The sequence below is a fragment of the Lissotriton vulgaris genome, chromosome 5 (genome assembly GCF_964263255.1).
Source record: "Lissotriton vulgaris chromosome 5, aLisVul1.2, whole genome shotgun sequence".
Taxonomy (NCBI): Eukaryota; Metazoa; Chordata; class Amphibia; order Caudata; family Salamandridae; genus Lissotriton; species Lissotriton vulgaris.
In genome coordinates, this window is record NC_141693.1 from 1,814,451,082 (window position 1) to 1,814,469,191 (window position 18,110).

General features: G+C 47.3%; 6 non-coding genes across 6 annotated transcripts; all 6 read left to right on the plus strand.

Moving 5' to 3' along the window:
* The first annotated feature begins 6,547 nt into the window (after window positions 1–6,547).
* TRNASTOP-UCA (transfer RNA opal suppressor (anticodon UCA)) lies at window positions 6,548–6,634 on the plus strand. The gene has a single exon. It is a non-coding gene; the product is annotated as a tRNA-Sec (tRNA).
* Window positions 6,635–8,739: 2,105 nt separating this feature from the next.
* On the plus strand, window positions 8,740–8,826 carry TRNASTOP-UCA (transfer RNA opal suppressor (anticodon UCA)). The gene has a single exon. It is a non-coding gene; the product is annotated as a tRNA-Sec (tRNA).
* A 2,032-nt stretch (window positions 8,827–10,858) lies between these two features.
* Window positions 10,859–10,945, plus strand: TRNASTOP-UCA (transfer RNA opal suppressor (anticodon UCA)). The gene has a single exon. It is a non-coding gene; the product is annotated as a tRNA-Sec (tRNA).
* A 2,107-nt stretch (window positions 10,946–13,052) lies between these two features.
* On the plus strand, window positions 13,053–13,139 carry TRNASTOP-UCA (transfer RNA opal suppressor (anticodon UCA)). Its single transcript has one exon. It is a non-coding gene; the product is annotated as a tRNA-Sec (tRNA).
* A 2,033-nt stretch (window positions 13,140–15,172) lies between these two features.
* Window positions 15,173–15,259, plus strand: TRNASTOP-UCA (transfer RNA opal suppressor (anticodon UCA)). The gene has a single exon. It is a non-coding gene; the product is annotated as a tRNA-Sec (tRNA).
* Window positions 15,260–17,364: 2,105 nt separating this feature from the next.
* Window positions 17,365–17,451, plus strand: TRNASTOP-UCA (transfer RNA opal suppressor (anticodon UCA)). Its single transcript has one exon. It is a non-coding gene; the product is annotated as a tRNA-Sec (tRNA).
* The last annotated feature ends 659 nt before the right edge of the window (window positions 17,452–18,110 follow it).

Below are 18,110 nucleotides of genomic sequence, written 5' to 3' on the forward strand. Positions count from 1 at the left end.
ATGCAGTAATCACATAGGCAGCAAAGGATGGAGTAGACTAAAAAATAGGCTCAGTATAAAAACTCCCCAGCAACCTACCCTAACCCACAACTCCGCCCCCCCGCTCCAAACCCCCCCCCCCCAACCCCCCCTTCCGCACGTGTATAGAAAGCAACAGATAAGGAAATGTAAAAAGAATAAGTAAGTGTAATGCCACCAGGGCTTTGCCGCTTCAGGCCAAAATCGTCACTGTGATCAAATGTCTTCTTCCTGCTCCGCCGGGGGGTCCAAGGACAGGCCACGGTAGTCGGCCCATCGCTTCCAGACCTTGTAGTGTTTGCGCGGGCAGCCCCTCGCCTCAAATATCGGCCTCTCCAGACCCATAAAATAATCCAGTCCAGCCTTCCATGCAGACAGGGGGGGGGCCCTCACTGACTTCCATGCCCGGGCCAGGTCCCGCTTAGCCACCACCAGCCCCAAGAGCAACAGGTGACGCTTATATATGTTGCCCCAACCCCTTCCATGATATGCAGCAGGCCCAGCCGGTGGGTACGAAGAAGGTCCCAGCCCAGGACCTCAGCCAGGCAACTCCACACACCCCTCCAGAACCCAGTCAGTCGGCCACACGACCACACCGTATGCAGCAGGGAACCAGGCACCACCCCACAACGCAGGCACTCCGGGGATGCAATTAAGCCAGCCTTCCACAAACGTTCACGCGTATAATAAGCGCGGTGCAAGTATTTAAATTGAATCAGCCGGACTGCTATGGCGGTTCCGCGTGGGGATTCCAGCGCCTCCCTCCAATCGTCCTCATCGAGGGGGCCCACGTCCACTTCCCACGCCTCCCGAAGGGAGTGCAGGGTGGAGGAGCAATGAATAACAAGTGTCTGATAGATCCTAGAGACCTTCCTGTCCCCCAGGTCCCCCATAAACACTTTGGCCTCAACCGGGCTAAACTCCGGCAGGGAGTCGAGGCCGGCGATGCTCGGGGCGAGGGCATGCCGCAGCTGGAGGTAGCGGAAGAACTGGGACTGAGGCATCTGAAACTCTGTGCGGAGCTCCTCGAAGGATTTGAGTGTGGTGCCGGACATGACCTGGCCCAGTTGTGTAATCCCAATGGCCTCCCAGCCCTCAAACCCGGTCAGGGCCGCCAGTTCCGGGAGCAGACCGTTGTGCCAGAGCGGGGTCTCAGCCGTCAATTTGCCCCACCATCCCATGCGGCGTAGGGACTGCCGCCACACCGCAAAAACCACTCTAGTGACCGATGGCAACCCACGGCGTAGACGGGCCGAGTAAAGGATGGTGTGGAGTGCGCGATCCCCCATGAGCAATCGTTCCAGGGCATAAGCTGGATCACCCCTGTCACCGTACCACCATTCATTGAGGACAAGTAGTTGGGAAGCCTGGTAGTAGGAGAGGAGGTCCGAGGTGGCCAGGCCACCACAGTACGTGGACAGAAAACACGTCTTCAAAGCCACCCTGGCCGCACCGCCATCCCACAAGAAGCGGCCCAGCACAGAATTAACCTGACGGAACCACTCCAGGCCAATGGGGTACGGGAAATTCTGAATTTGGTATAAGAGCCTCGGAAGCGCCACCATTTTGAAGATGGCCGATCTCCCAAAAATAGTGAGTGGCATTCTGGACCAAGTCTTGACATCAGCCTGGACCCGTTCCCACACCGGCAAGACTCCACGCGCCCAGGCCACGGCCCGCGATTCCGAAAGGAAAACGCCCAGATATTTTAGGCCATCCGTCGCCACTCGCAACTCGGCGGCCCAGGGGTCGTCAACCACTCCGCCACCCAGCACCCACAGGGTCGATTTGTTCAGGTTGAGATGAAGACCCGAGACCTCGCCAAACGCCCGCATGATCTCCAGAACTCGTGGACCCGATTGCCGTAGATCAGTGAGGAATAGGAGGACGTCATCCACATACAATGCAATCCTATCCACCAGGTCTTCACTCCAGGCGAAGCCACGCAACCGGGCATCTATTCGTATCCGCGACGCCAGGGGTTCCATGGCAAGGGCAAACAGGTACGGGGACAGCGGGCAACCCTGCCGAGTACCGCGACCTATGCGGAAGCGCCCAGAGGTAGCACCGGCCACACGGACCGAGGCCGTTACGTTAGTGTAGAGGAGACGAACGTACGACAAGAAAACCGGCCCTAGGTTAAGGCGGGCTAACAAGGTGAACAGATATGCCCAACTCACCGAATCAAAGGCCCGGTCCATGTCCGCCAGGAGGAGTGCCGCCTGCTCATCCCTAGTACCCATGGCATCCACCGCTGCCTGCGCCCGTCGAATATTATGCCGGGTGGCCCTGTGAGGCATGAATCCGGCCTGGTCGGGGTGGACCAGGTCAGCAATGTGAGGCAAGAGGCGGTTCGCCAAGGCCTTAGCCAGAATCTTGGCCTCGATATTGAGAAGGGAGATCGGCCTGTAAGAGTCGTGCCTGTCCGGCGCCCTGCCCGTCTTCAGGAAGACCACGATTTCGGCATGACGCCAGTCTGGTGGCAGCTCTCCCTGAGCCCGCGCCGCCTCCAGGGCGCGGCTATAGTGGGGCCTCAGCTGGACGTGAAACTTTTTATAGAACTCGCTTGGGTAGCCACTCGGGCCGGGCGCCTTACCAGTGTTTAATTGACCAAGGGCTTCCCCGAGTTCCTCAGCCGTAAGCGGGGCATCCAAGGCGTTCCTGGTCTCATCAGGGACAGCCTGCGGTAGCAGGTCATCAAGATACGTAGATATCTCGTCCGTCTCTAAGTGATCGCGAGGAGCGTATTGCGCCTCGTAGTAATGGGCAAAGCTAGCCGCCAGCAAATCCGGATCAGTCATGACCGAGCCGTCGTCCGCCGCAAGACCCGGCAACACCAGGGGCTGGAAGGTCGCCTGGCATAGCCTATGGAGCATAGTACAAGACTTGTCGCCCCACTGATACACCCTGCTGCGCGTGGCGAGCCACGCCTGCCGGGCTTCCTCGTAGAGGACGGAGGCGTACCTCTGTTGGGCCTGCAGGAGCTGCCTCACAACACCTTCGTCGCCCCCGAGCCGACCACGCTGCTCCAGCTCCTCCACGCGGGCCGTGGCGGTCACAATGGCCTCCCGATGCTTTCGCCGGGCAGCCACACACCAAGCTATATCAATGCCCCGGAGCGTGGGCTTCAGCGCCTCCCACACCACCACAGGGTCTACGTCCCCCACCAAGTTCTCGCGCCAGAAATGGACAATCGCCTCGCGTAGGTGGCGCACGTACTCAGGCCGCTGCAGCTGCCAAGATGACATCCGCCAACTAAATGGCTGACGCTTGGAGGGGAGGGTCATGGTGGCCAGGACAGGGGAATGATCAGAGAGGCCTCTGGGGAGTATCACGGCATCTCTGACACGACTCAGGCAGGCACCCGGCACAAACAAATAATCTAGTCTCGAAAAGGACCCATGCACCGCCGACACATATGTGAATTCACGCACAGCAGGATTAAAGTGTCGCCACACATCAGCCCAGCCTAGGCCGTTCACAGTCGCACACAGTCTGGTGGGAGCAGCAGCAGGGGGGGGATCCAACACAACAGGCACCCGCCTCAGGCGATCTAGGCCCACATCCATAACCTCGTTCCAATCGCCCCCCACCATGGTCAATACCTCCGGAATCTCATCCCACAGCGCGAACAGCCGCTCAGACAAGGCCCACTGCAGGGGGGGGGGGGGCGTACACGCTACCAAAAACCACCTGTTCGGTACCCAATAGGCCCTTGATGAAAATATACCGGCCCTGGGGATCAGTCCATTGCTTTTCATGTACGTAAGCCACCCTGCGGTGTACCAAGATAGCCACCCCCCGCGAGCCCCTCGTGAAGCCCGCATGGTACACTTGTTGAAATCCAAACCTCTGGAGGCTAAGGGCCTTGGAGCCCAGCATGTGGGTCTCCTGAAGCAGTAGCACATCCACCATCTCTCGCTTCCCCCAACGCAGCACAGCCCCACGCTTGATTTTATCCAGGATACCCCTCACATTCCACGTCACTACACGCAGGGTCTTTTGAGGAGACATAGTCACAGTATCAGCCATTATCAACACAGGATCCAGTATCCGTCCCTCCGTCCCACCCTGGCGCACCCCACAAAGCAACAAAATCAAAAGCCACATACACGTGCGGTCCCACCCTCCCAGCCCGAACACACAGCAACCCCCCCCAGATCCAAACCCCCCCCAAACATCAGCAACAAAAGAACTTCCCCCCTCACCCCGCACCCCCCACCCCAATACCTCAGAGAACATTGAAGTATCTGTTGCGGCATGGAGAGACCCGGGTCCAGAACAGAGGACCCAGGGCCCGCCATACCAATGGATCCCAACATCCCAACCAAGACACACTCACCACCCCCCCAACAACACTCACAACCGTGAGGGTCTGAGGCCCACAAAAGGTGCCTCCCGAGTCCCACTGTGTCCCCATGAAAAGTAACAGAAGTCCTCACATGAGAACTGACTGGCATACGAAAGTCATAACAGAACAGTCTCACCAGCCAATGCAGGGCAGATCAGTACTCAGCAAATAAAATCCAGTCCCAGCAATGTTCAGCTGCCGGTATCAGAGTGCTCCGAGTCCCTGGCACCACCCGTCTGCGATGCGCTGGCGGAGGCCGACCTCTTCTTAGAGCGAGACCTCCGATGGCGGCCCTTCCTGTTCGGGCGATCCGACCGCTCCGGCGACGATCCCTGGGACCTGCCTGGGTCCAGCCCCGGCTGGGCATGCGGCCTGAGTCGCACCGCCTCGTCGGTCCAGCGGAAAACCTCCTCGGGTGAATCGAAGAAATGCGTCCGGGACTGGTACACCACTCGCAGGCGGGCTGGATACAGGAGAGAGTATTGGAGCTTCAGGCCCCTCAGCTTGGCCTTAGCGGCCACGAAGGATTGTCTCTGCTGCTGCACCATCTTCGTGTAATCAGGAAAGATCATGATGGTATGATTCTCGAAGGTGAGCGAGCCTTTGTTTCTCGCCTCCCGCAGGATAACATCGCGGTCATGATAGTTTAGCAGCCGGGCGATGACTGGCCTAGGGCGCTCACCCTCCGGTGGCCGCTGGGTCAGGGCCCTGTGAGCTCTCTCAATAACAAAGCACGCGGACAGTGTCCCTTCGGGGAGCCAGCTCTCCAGCCACTGGGTCAAAAACCGCTCCATGTCGTCCTTCTCGCACCGCTCCGGAAAGCCAATGAAGCGGAGGTTGTTCCTTTGCGCGCGCCCTTCGGCGTCCTCCACCCGGGCCGCCAGTGTCTTCTGGACACCCTCCACCTCTGCCAGCCTCTTCTTCATGGCGCCAATGTCCGCTTCAGTCACCGTGATGCGGGATTCAGCCCCGGTGATCCGCTCCACCGCGTTGCGGAGGTCTTGGCGCAGCAGCGTAACGTCCGCTCCTACTGCCCCAATTTTGGCATCAAGCATGTCCCGGGATTGGGTGATGGCTGCCAGTATCGCTGCATTATCTGGCCCGGTGCCGCCGCTGCCACCGGCCGCCCCAGAGCCACCACTAGGCCCCGTGAACTTATCGATAGGGCCATGTTTAGGCGGGCCACCTCCTCTATCCCTGGTCATGGCGCACACTGGGCAGGGCGGGCACCACTCCCGACAAGGCTCAGGAACCCCCGGTTACTGCCACAAGCGCTGGATGAGATGTCGGTATCGGAGTCCCCAAGGAGGAAGTGGGCAGGCCGGCACAGGCCCGAGGTCGCGAAAATCGGGGTCCCGGCTTCACCCAGGTGGGACAGGCCTCCTCCACGCTCGTCGCCACGAGCGTCTGTCCAAGGCGCAGGAATGAGTTGCGTCGCTGTGATCCGTGGGCAGCTGTAGCTGTAGAGCCGAGCCAAGGGCAGCGGATGCCACCACCACCCGCGAGTCCACTACCGCCACCGGGCGTCCCGAAACTCAAGGACCCCGGTCTCCAGCCGGTCACGAGGCCACACGGTGCCGTCGCCGCTTTTCGGTCACGAAGGGGAAAATTGTCCGCCCAAGGTGCAGGAACGAGTGGCGTCGTTGTGGTCCACAGGCGACCGTAGCAGTAGAGCTGAGCCAAGAGCGGCGCAGAGGATGCCACCTCCACCAGCCAGTCCGCGACTGCCACCAGGCGTCACGAAACTCGAGGACCCCGGAATCCGGCCGGCCACCAGGCCGCACGTCGCCGTCGCCTCTCTCCGATCACAGGAGGGGGAAAAATGCAGAATCGATACACCGGAGCAGACAGGAGACTTCACCAGATCAGCGCCAACCACTGGGTATCAACAGCGGGCTCGGGGGCCAGGATAAATGAACGGATTAAGTCCGGGCCGGCGGGAGCTCTACAAGGCTGCGACCGCCATCTTCGCCCGCCAAGCCACGCCCCCATATTCTGAACTTTTGACTAAATCAGTGCATGAAAATAAAGACAAATCAAAAATAGAGCTGAGCCCAGAACTTCAATAAATAGTGGACATTGATAGCTAGGCGGATTACACATTTTGGCCCGCACCCTACCTGTAAAAGCGTATGTATTCTTGTGATATATATACCTGTTTTCTCATAATGTTTCTTTGCCCGGATGAACCTCAGTGGTCTGGGGTGCAGGCTTCAAACCTGTAGCTGTCTAGCGACAGAGTGGTTCAATTCCACCTTCTGGGCGAGGCAGCATTTGTGATGGGCTGCCCATTGTCAGGGTAACTGATACATATGCTTTTTGTCAATTCTGTTTATGTTCACAACTTGTAGAACACAATATTTGGTAACTACATTTTCAGCAGCCCAGCCGACACGTGTTTTCTTCTCTGTTTTCAAGGCCACGTCACAATTTAAGATCAAAGAGTATCCGAGAGATTTACTTGTTAAATAGTAGCCAGTGCTCTGAGCAGCGATTCACCTGGGCACCCCAGCAAGTCATGAAAGGAAGGTATGCATTAAACACAGTGTAGATTGGAGAACCTGACATTAATAATCTGAGAGATTGGGAAGATATAGTGTCTGATACTAATGAAATGAAGGCTGTGACGTTCATCAATGGAATGAGGGTATCACCTTTGACAATATCAAAGTAAATGGTCATCTATCTGCTCCCATAGATGCCCCCGGTACTGGGGAAGGACCACTGAACCCCATCGTCACTCCACGGAGTAGGCACTTTACTTCTTTGTTGCAGACTTTACTCACAGATCTTGGAGTCTCACAGTCTTTCTGTGCACCCAATATAAACAAATGAATAAATAAATACATGAATACATCTGTATAATGAATCCTGCAAAATGAATTTGCCTCTAGGCTATCCCATTTTAGGGCCAGATAATGGACCCTGAGGCCCAATGACATAAAACGATATCCTCAGGATTATACCATTCCATCACATTTGGAAACTAGCATTAAAAAGACACTTTGTACAACAAAAATCTAACCTCCTTACCTCGTCCTCTCATCTGGAGTGATCCAGCAGAGCAAAAAACATGTTGCAGCATAACCTGATTAATAGAGTGTTTTAAGTCTCCCCCAGTATATGTCTATCCATTTCCCGGCAAAAGGGAAAAAACTGCCACAGAATTTATGTTAAAGTATCTTGGGCTTTTCTTTCCACAAGTCGTTTTGAGGTGTCTTGGACTTTCCTTTCCATGAGTCATGTTGTGGTGTCTTGGTTTTTCCTTTCCATGAGTCATGTTGTGGTGTCTTGGCTGTCCTTAACACAAGTCATGTTGTGGTGTCTTCGGCTTTTATTTTCACGAGTCATGTTGTGGTGCCATGGCTTTCCTTTACACAAGTCATGTTGTGGTGTCTTGGCTTGCCTTTTCATGAGTCACGTTGTGGTGTCTTGGCTTTCCTTTACACGAGTAATGTTGTGGTGTCTTGACTTTCCTTTACACAAGTCAAGTTGTGGTGTCTTGGCTTTCCTTTACACAAGTCATGTTGTATTTTATTGAACTATCCTTTACACAAGTCATGTTATGGTGTCTTGGTCTTTCCTTTACAGCATTCATGTTGTGTTGTCTTGGATTTTTCTTACCACAAGTCATGGTGTTTCCTTTACCCGAGTCATGTTTTGTTGTCCTGGACTTTCCTTTACACGAGCAATGCTGTGGTGTCTTCAGCTTTCCATGAGTTATGTTGTGGTATCCTGGAATTTCCTTTACACAATTCATGTTGTGGTGTCTTGGCTTTCCTTGACATGAGTCAGGTTGTGTTGTCTTGATCTTCCTTTTACACAATTCATGTTGTGGTGTCTTGGCTTTCTTTTACGCAATTCATGTTGTGGTGTTTTGGCTTTCCTTTACACAAGTCATGTTGTGGTGTTTTTGTTTTCCTTTACACAAGTCATATTTTGGTGTCTTGCTCTTTCCGTTCAAGGAGTCAGAGAGAGTGAGAGAACAGAGTAAGGCTTTAATAATGTCTGTTTATTATGTGTTCTGTAAACTCAAATCAGCATGGTCTTTCCTTTTCTATTGTTGTTAATGCTGACATTAGCAATGATTTATATGAACTTTGTCCACATTATAAGAAAGGGTGGCAGCAAGTCTCGTTTACCCAGAAATCCTGTCTCTGTTTTGCATACAATCAAAGGTTCATATTCTGAACTTTTGACTAAATCAGTGCATGAAAATAAAGACAAATCAAAAATAGAGCTGAGCCCAGAACTTCAATAAATAGTGGACATTGATAGCTAGGCGGATTACACATTTTGGCCCGCACCCTACCTGTAAAAGCGTATGTATTCTTGTGATATATATACCTGTTTTGCTATAATGTTTCTTTGCCCGGATGAACTTCAGTGGTCTGGGGTGCAGGCTTCAAACCTGTAGCTGTCTAGCGACAGAGTGGTTCAATTCCACCTTCTGGGCGAGGCAGCATTTGTGATGGGCTGCCCATTGTCAGGGTAACTGATACATATGCTTTTTGTCAATTCTGTTTATGTTCACAACTTGTAGAACACAATATTTGGTAACTACATTTTCAGCTGCCCAGCCGACACGTGTTTTCTTCTCTGTTTTCAAGGCCACGTCACAATTTAAGATCAAAGAGTATCCGAGAGAATTACTTGTTAAATAGTAGCCAGCGCTCTGAGGAGCGATTCACCTGGGCACACCAGCAAGTCATGAAAGGAAGGTATGCATTTAACACAGTGTAGATTGGAGAATCTGACATTAATAATCTGAGAGATTGGGAAGAGATAGTGTCCGATACTAATGAAATGAAGGCAGTGACGTTCATCAATGGAATGAGGGTATCACCTTTGACAATATCAAAGTAAATGGTCATCTATCTGCTCCCATAGATACCCCCGGTACTGGGGAAGGACCACTGAACCCCATCCTCACTCCACGAGTAGGCACTTTACTTCTTTGTTGCAGACTTTACTCACAGATCTTGGAGTCTCACAGTCTTTCTGTGCACCCAATATAAACAAATGAATAAATAAATACATGAATACATATGTATAATGAATCCTGCAAAATGAATTTGCCTCTAGGCTATCTCATTTTTGGGCCAGATAATGGACCCTGAGGCCCAATGACATAAAACGATATCCTCAGGATTATACCATTCCATCACATTTGGAAACTAGGATTAAAAAGACATTTTGTACAACAAAAATCTAACCTCCTTACCTCGTCCTCTCATCTGGAGTGATCCAGCAGAGCAAAAAACATGTGTCAGCATAACCTGATTAATAGAGTGTTTTAAGTCTCCCCCAGTATATGTCTACTCATTTCCCGGCAAAAGGGAAAAAACTGCCACACAATTTATGTTAAAGTGTCTTGGACTATTCTTTCCACAAGTCGTTTTGAGGTGTCTTGAGCTTTACTTCCATGAGTCATGTTGTGGTGTCTTCGGCTTTCATTTACACGAGTCATGTTGTGGTGCCATGGCTTTCCTTTCCACAAGTCATGTTGTGGTGTCTTGGCTTGCCTTTTCATGAGTCACGTTGTGGTGTCTTGGCTTTCCTTTACACGAGTAATGTTGTGGTGTCTTGACTTTCCTTTACACAAGTCATGTTGTGGTGACTTGGCTTTCCTTTACACAAGTGATGTTGTATTTTCTTGAACTATCCTTTACACAAGTCATGTTATGGTGTCTTGGTCTTTCCTTTACAGCATTCATGTTGTGTTGTCTTGGATTTTTCTTACCACAAGTCATGGTGTTTCCTTTACCCGAGTCATATTTTGTTGTCTTGGACTTTCCTTTACACGAGCCATGCTGTGGTGTCTTCAGCTTTCCATGAGTTATGTTGTGGTATCCTGGAATTTCCTTTACACAATTCATGTTGTGGTGTCTTGGCTTTCCTTGACATGAGTCATGTTGTGCTGTCTTGATCTTCCTTTTACACAATTCATGTTGTGGTGTCGTGGCTTTCTTTTACGCAATTCATGTTGTGGTGTTTTGGCTTTCGTTTACACAAGTCATGTTGTGGTGTTTTGGCTTTCCTTTACACAAGTCATATTTTGGTGTCTTGCTCTTTCCGTTCAAGGAGTCAGAGAGAGTGAGAGAACAGAGTAAGGCTTTAATAATGTCTGTTTATTCTGTGTTCTGTAAACTCAAATCAGCATGGCCTTTCCTATTCTATTGTTGTTAACGCTGACATTAGCAATGATTTATCTGAACTTTGTCCACATTATAAGAAAGGGTGGCAGCAAGTCTCGTTTACCCAGAAATCCTGTCTCTGTTTTGCATACAATCAAAGGTTCATATTCTGAACTTTTGACTAAATCAGTGCATGAAAATAAAGACAAATCAAAAATAGAGCTGAGCCCAGAACTTCAATAAATAGTGGACATTGATAGCTAGGCGGATTACACATTTTGGCCCTCACCCTACCTGTATAAGCGTATGTATTCTTGTGATATATATACCTGTTTTGCTACAATGTTTTTTTGCCCGGATGAACCTCAGTGGTCTGAGGTGCAGGCTTCAAACCTGTAGCTGTCTAGCGACAGAGTGGTTCAATTCCACCTTCTGGGCGAGGCAGCATTTGTGATGGGCTGCCCATTGTCAGGGTAACTGATACATATGCTTTTTGTCAATTCTGTTTATGTTCACAACTTGTAGAACACAATATTTGGTAACTACATTTTCAGCAGCCCAGCCGACACGTGTTTTCTTCTCTGTTTTCAAGGCCAAGTCACAATTTAAGATCAAAGAGTATCCGAGAGAATTACTTGTTAGATAGTAGCCAGCGCTCTGAGGAGCGATTCACCTGGGCACCCCAGCAAGTCATGAAAGGAAGGGTATGCATTAATCACAGTGTAGATTGGAGAATCTGACATTAATAATCTGAGAGATTGGGAAGAGATAGTGTCCGATACTAATGAAATGAAGGCAGTGACGTTCATCAATGGAATGAGGGTATCACCTTTGACAATATCAAAGTAAATGGTCATCTATCTGCTCCCATAAATGCCCCCGGTACTGGAGAAGGACCACTGAACCCCATCCTCACTCCACGGAGTAGGCACTTTACTTCTTTGTTGAAGACTTTACTCACAGATCTTGGAGTCTCACAGTCTTTCTGTGCACCCAATATAAACAAATGAATAAATAAATACATGAATACATATGTATAATGAATCCTGCAAAATGAATTTGCCTCTAGGCTATCCCATTTTTAGGGCCAGATAATGGACCCTGAGGCCCAATTACATAAAGCGTTATCCTCAGGATTATACCATTCCATCACATTTGGAAACTAGGATTAAAAAGACATTTTGTACAACAAAAATCTAACCTCCTTACCTCGTCCTCTCATCTGGAGTGATCCAGCAGAGCAAAAAACATGTTGCAGCATAACTTGATTAATAGAGTGTTTTAAGTCTCCCCCAGTATATGTCTACCCATTTCCCGGCGAATGGGAAAAAACTGCCACACAATTTATGTTAAAGTGTCTTGGGCTTTTCTTTCCACAAGTCATTTTGAGGTGTCTTGGACTTTCCTTTCCATGAGTCATGTTGTGGTGTCTTGGTTTTTCCTTTCCATGAGTCATGTTGTGGTGTCTTGGCTGTCCTTAACACAAGTCATGTTGTGGTGTCTTCGGCTTTTATTTTCACGAGTCATGTTGTGGTGCCATGGCTTTCCTTTACACAAGTCATGTTGTGGTGTCTTGGCTTGCCTTTTCATGAGTCACGTTGTGGTGTCTTGGCTTTCCTTTACACGAGTAATGTTGTAGTGTCTTGACTTTCCTTTACACAAGTCAAGTTGTGGTGTCTTCGCTTTCCTTTACACAAGTCATGTTGTATTTTATTGAACTATCCTTTACACAAGTCATGTTATGGTGTCTTGGTCTTTCCTTTACAGCATTCATGTTGTGTTGTCTTGGATTTTTCTTACCACAAGTCATGGTGTTTCCTTTACCCGAGTCATGTTTTGTTGTCTTGGACTTTCCTTTACACGAGCAATGCTGTGGTGTCTTCAGCTTTCCATGAGTTATGTTGTGGTATCCTGGAATTTCCTTTACACAATTCATGTTGTGGTGTCTTGGCTTTCCTTGACATGAGTCAGGTTGTGTTGTCTTGATCTTCCTTTTACACAATTCATGTTGTGGTGTCTTGGCTTTCTTTTACGCAATTCATGTTGTGGTGTTTTGGCTTTCCTTTACACAAGTCATGTTGTGGTGTTTTTGTTTTCCTTTACACAAGTCATATTTTGGTGTCTTGCTCTTTCCGTTCAAGGAGTCAGAGAGAGTGAGAGAACAGAGTAAGGCTTTAATAATGTCTGTTTATTATGTGTTCTGTAAACTCAAATCAGCATGGTCTTTCCTTTTCTATTGTTGTTAATGCTGACATTAGCAATGATTTATATGAACTTTGTCCACATTATAAGAAAGGGTGGCAGCAAGTCTCGTTTACCCAGAAATCCTGTCTCTGTTTTGCATACAATCAAAGGTTCATATTCTGAACTTTTGACTAAATCAGTGCATGAAAATGAAGACAAATCAAAAATAGAGCTGAGCCCAGAACTTCAATAAATAGTGGACATTGATAGCTAGGCGGATTACACATTTTGGCCCGCACCCTACCTGTAAAAGCGTATGTATTCTTGTGATATATATACCTGTTTTGCTATAATGTTTCTTTGCCCGGATGAACTTCAGTTGTCTGGGGTGCAGGCTTCAAACCTGTAGCTGTCTAGCGACAGAGTGGTTCAATTCCACCTTCTGGGCGAGGCAGCATTTGTGATGGGCTGCCCATTGTCAGGGTAACTGATAAATATGCTTTTTGTCAATTCTCTTTATGTTCACAACTTGTAGAACACAATATTTGATAACTACATTTTCAGCTGCCCAGCCGACACGTGTTTTCTTCTCTGTTTTCAAGGCCACGTCGCAATTTAAGATCAAAGAGTATCCAAGAGAATTACTTGTTAAATAGTAGCCAGCGCTCTGAGGAGTGATTCTCCTGGGCACCCCAGCAAGTCATGAAAGAAAGGTATGCATTTAACACAGTGTAGATTGGAGGATCTGAAATTAATAATCTGAGAGATTGGGAAGAGATAGTGCCCGATACTAATGAAATGAAGGCAGTGACGTTCATCAATGGAATGAGGGTATCACCTTTGACAATATCAAAGTAAATGGTCATCTATCTGCTCCCATAGATGCCCCCGGTACTGGGGAAGGATCCCTGAACCCCATCCTCACTCCACGGAGTAGGCACTTTACTTCTTTGTTGCAGACTTTACTCACAGATCTTGGAGTCTCACAGTCTTTCTGTGCACCCAATATAAACAAATGAATAAATAAATACATGAATACATATGTATAATGAATCCTGCAAAATGAATTTGCCTCTAGGCTATCCAATTTTTAGGGCCAGATAATGGACCCTGATGGCCAATGACATAAAACGATATCCTCAGGATTATACCATTCCATCACATTTGGAAACTAGGATTAAAAAGACATTTTGTACAACAAAAATCTAACCTCCTTACCTCGTCCTCTCATCTGGAGTGATCCAGCAGAGCAAAAAACATGTGTCAGCATAACCTGATTAATAGAGTGTTTTAAGTCTCCCCCAGTATATGTCTACCCATTTCCCGGCAAAAGGGAAAAAACTGCCACACAATTTATGTTAAAGTGTCTTGGGATTTTCTTTCCACAAGTCGTTTTGAGGTGTCTTGAGCTTTCCTTCCATGAGTCATGTTGTGGTGTCTTCGGCTTTCATTTGCACGAGTCATGTTGTGGTGCCATGGCTTTCCTTTACACAAGTCATGTTGTGGTGTCTTGGCTTGCCTTTTCATGAGTCACGTTGTGGTGTCTTGGCTTTCCTTTACACGAGTAATGTTGTGGTGTCTTGACTTTCCTTTTCACAAGTCATGTTGTGGTGTCTTGGCTTTCCTTTACACAAATCATGTTGTATTTTCTTGAACTATCCTCTACACAAGTCATGTTATGGTGTCTTGGTCTTTCCTTTACAGCATTCATGTTGTGTTGTCTTGGATTTTTCTTACCACAAGTCATGGTGTTTCCTTTACCCGAGTCATGTTTTGTTGTCTTGGACTTTCCTTTATACGAGCCATGCTGTGGTGTCTTCAGCTTTCCATGAGTTATGTTGTGGTATCCTAGAATTTCCTTTACACAATTCATGTTTTGGTGTCTTGGCTTTCCTTGACATGAGTCATGTTGTGTTGTCTTGATCTTCCTTTTACACAATTCATGTTGTGGTGTCTTGGCTTTCTTTTACGCAATTCATGTTGTGGTGTTTTGGCTTTCCTTTACACAAGTAATGTTGTGGTGTTTTGGCTTTCCTTTACACAAGTCATATTTTGGTGTCTTGCTCTTTCCGTACAAGGAGTCAGAGAGAGTGAGAAACAGAGTAAGGCTTTAATAATGTCTGTTTATTCTGTGTTCTGTAAACTCAAATCAGCATGGCCTTTCCTATTCTATTGTTGTTAACGCTGACACTAGCAATGATTTATCTGAACTTTGTCCACATTATAAGAAAGGGTGACAGCAAGTCTTGTTTACCCAGAAATCCTGTCTCTGTTTTGCATACAATCAAAGGTTCATATTCTGAACTTTTGACTAAATCAGTGCATGAAAATAAAGACAAATCAAAAATAGAGCTGAGCCCAGAACTTCAATAAATAGTGGACATTGATAGCTAGGCGGATTACATATTTTGGCCCGCACCCTACCTGTAAAAGCTTATGTATCCTTGTGATATATATACCTGTTTTGCTATAATGTTTCTTTGCCCGGATGAACCTCAGTGGTCTGGGATGCAGGCTTCAAACCTGTAGCTGTCTAGCGACAGAGTGGTTCAATTCCTCCTTCTGGGTGAGGCAGCATTTGTGATGGGCTGCCCATTGTCAGGGTAACTGATACATATGCTTTTTGTCAATTCTGTTTATGTTCACAACTTGTAGAACACAATATTTGGTAACTACATTTTCAGCAGCCCAGCCGACACATGTTTTCTTCTCTGTTTTCAAGGCCACGTCACAATTTAAGATCAAAGAGTATCCGAGAGAATTACTTGTTAAATAGTAGCCAGCGCTCTGAGGAGCGATTCACCTGGGCACCCCAGCAAGTCATGAAAGGAAGGTATGCATTAAACACAGTGCAGATTGGAGAATCTGACATTAATAATCTGAGAGATTGGGAAGATATAGTGTCCGATACTAATGAAATGAAGGCAGTGACGTTCATCAATGGAATGAGGGTATCACCTTTGACAATATCAAAGTTAATGGTCATCTATCTGCTCCCATAGATGCCCCCGGTACTGGGGAAGGACCACTGAACCCCATCCTCACTCCACGGAGTAGGCACTTTACTTCCTTGTTGCAGACTTTACTCACAGATCTTGGAGTCTCACAGTCTTTCTGTGCACCCAATATAAACAAATGAATAAATAAATACATGAATACATATGTATAATGAATCCTGCAAAATGAATTTGCCTCTAGGCTATCCCATTTTAGGGCCAGATAATGGACCCTGAGGCCCAATGACATAAAACGATATACTCAGGATTATACCATTCCATCACATTTGGAAACTAGCATTAAAAAGACATTTTGAACAACAAAAATCTAACCTCCTTACCTCGTCCTCTCATCTGGAGTGATCCAGCAGAGCAAAAAACATGTTGCAGCATAACCTGATTAATAGAGTGTTTTAAGTCTCCTCCAGTATATGTCTACCCATTTACCGGTAAAAGGGAAAAAACTGCCACAGAATTTATGTTAAAGTGTATTGGGCTTCTCTTTCCACAAGTCGTTTTGAGGTGTCTTGGACTTTCCTTTCCATGAGTCATGTTGTGGTGTCTTGGTTTTTCCTTTCCATGAGTCATGTTGTGGTGTCTTGGCTGTCCTTAACACAAGTCATGTTGTGGTGTCTTCGGCTTTCATTTTCACGAGTCATGTTGTGGTGCCATGGCTTTCCTTTACACAAGTCATGTTGTGGTGTCTTGGCTTGCCTTTTCATGAGTCACGTTGTGGTGTCTTGGCTTTCCTTTACACGAGTAATGTTGTGGTGTCTTGACTTTCCTTTACACAAGTCAAGTTGCGGTGTCTTGGCTTTCCTTTACACAAGTCATGTTGTATTTTATTGAACTATCCTTTACACAAGTCATGTCATGGTGTCTTGGTCTTTCCTTTACAGCATTCATGTTGTGTTGTCTTGGATTTTTCTTACCACAAGTCATGCTGTTTCCTTTACCCGAGTCATGTTTTGTTGTCTTGGACTTTCCTTTACACGAGCCATGCTGTGGTGTCTTCAGCTTTCCATGAGTTATGTTGTGGTATCCTGGAATTTCCTTTACACAATTCATGTTGTGGTGTCTTGGCTTTCCTTGACATGAGTCATGTTGTGTTGTCTTGATCTTCCTTTTACACAATTCATGTTGTGGTGTCTTGGCTTTCTTTTATGCAATTCATGTTGTGGTGTTTTGGCTTTCCTTTACACAAGTCATGTTGTGGTGTTTTGGCTTTCCTTTACACAAGTCATATTTTGGTGTCTTGCTCTTTCCGTTCAAGGAGTCAGAGAGAGTGAGAGAACAGAGTAAGGCTTTAATAATGTCTGTTTATTCTGTGTTCTGTAAACTCAAATCAGCATGGCCTTTCCTATTCTATTGTTGTTAACGCTGACATTAGCAATGATTTATCTGAACTTTGTCCACATTATAAGAAAGGGTGGCAGCAAGTCTTGTTTACCCAGAAATCCTGTCTCTGTTTTGCATACAATCAAAGGGTCATATTCTGAACTTTTGACTAAATCAGTGCATGAAAATAAAGACAAATCAAAAATAGAGCTGAGCCCAGAACTTCAATAAATAGTGGACATTGATAGCTAGGCGGATTACACATTTTGGCCCGCACCCTACCTATAAAAGCGTATGTATTCTTGTGATTTATATACCTGTTTTGCTGTAATGTTTCTTTGCCCGGATGAACCTCAGTGGTCTGGGGTGCAGGCTTCAAACCTGTAGCTGACTAGCGACAGAGTGGTTCAATTCCACCTTATGGGCGAGGCAGCATTTGTGATGGGCTGCCCATTGTCAGGGTAACTGATACATATGCTTTTTGTCAATTCTGTTTATGTTCACAACTTGTAGAACACAATATTTGGTAACTACATTTTCAGCAGCCCAGCTGACACGTGTTTTCTTCTCTGTTTTCAAGGCCAAGTCACAATTTAAGATCAAAGAGTATCCAAGAGAATTACTTGTTAAATAGTAGCCAGCGCTCTGAGGAGTGATTCACCTGGGCACCCCAGCAAGTCATGAAAGGAAGGTATGCATTAAACACAGTGTAGATTGGAGAATCTGACATTAATAATCTGAGAGATTGGGAAGAGATAGTGTCCGATACTAATGAATTGAAGGCAGTGACGTTCATCAATGGAATGAGGGTATCACCTTTGACAATATGAAAGTAAATGGTCATCTATCTGCTCCCATAGATGCCCCCGGTACTGGAGAAGGACCACTAAACCCCATCCTCACTCCACGGAGTAGGCACTTTACTTCTTTGTTGAAGACTTTACTCACAGATCTTGGAGTCTCACAGTCTTTCTGTGCACCCAATATAAACAAATGAATAAATAAATACATGAATACATATGTATAATGAATCCTGCAAAATGAATTTGCCTCTAGGCTATCCCATTTTTAGGGCCAGATAATGGA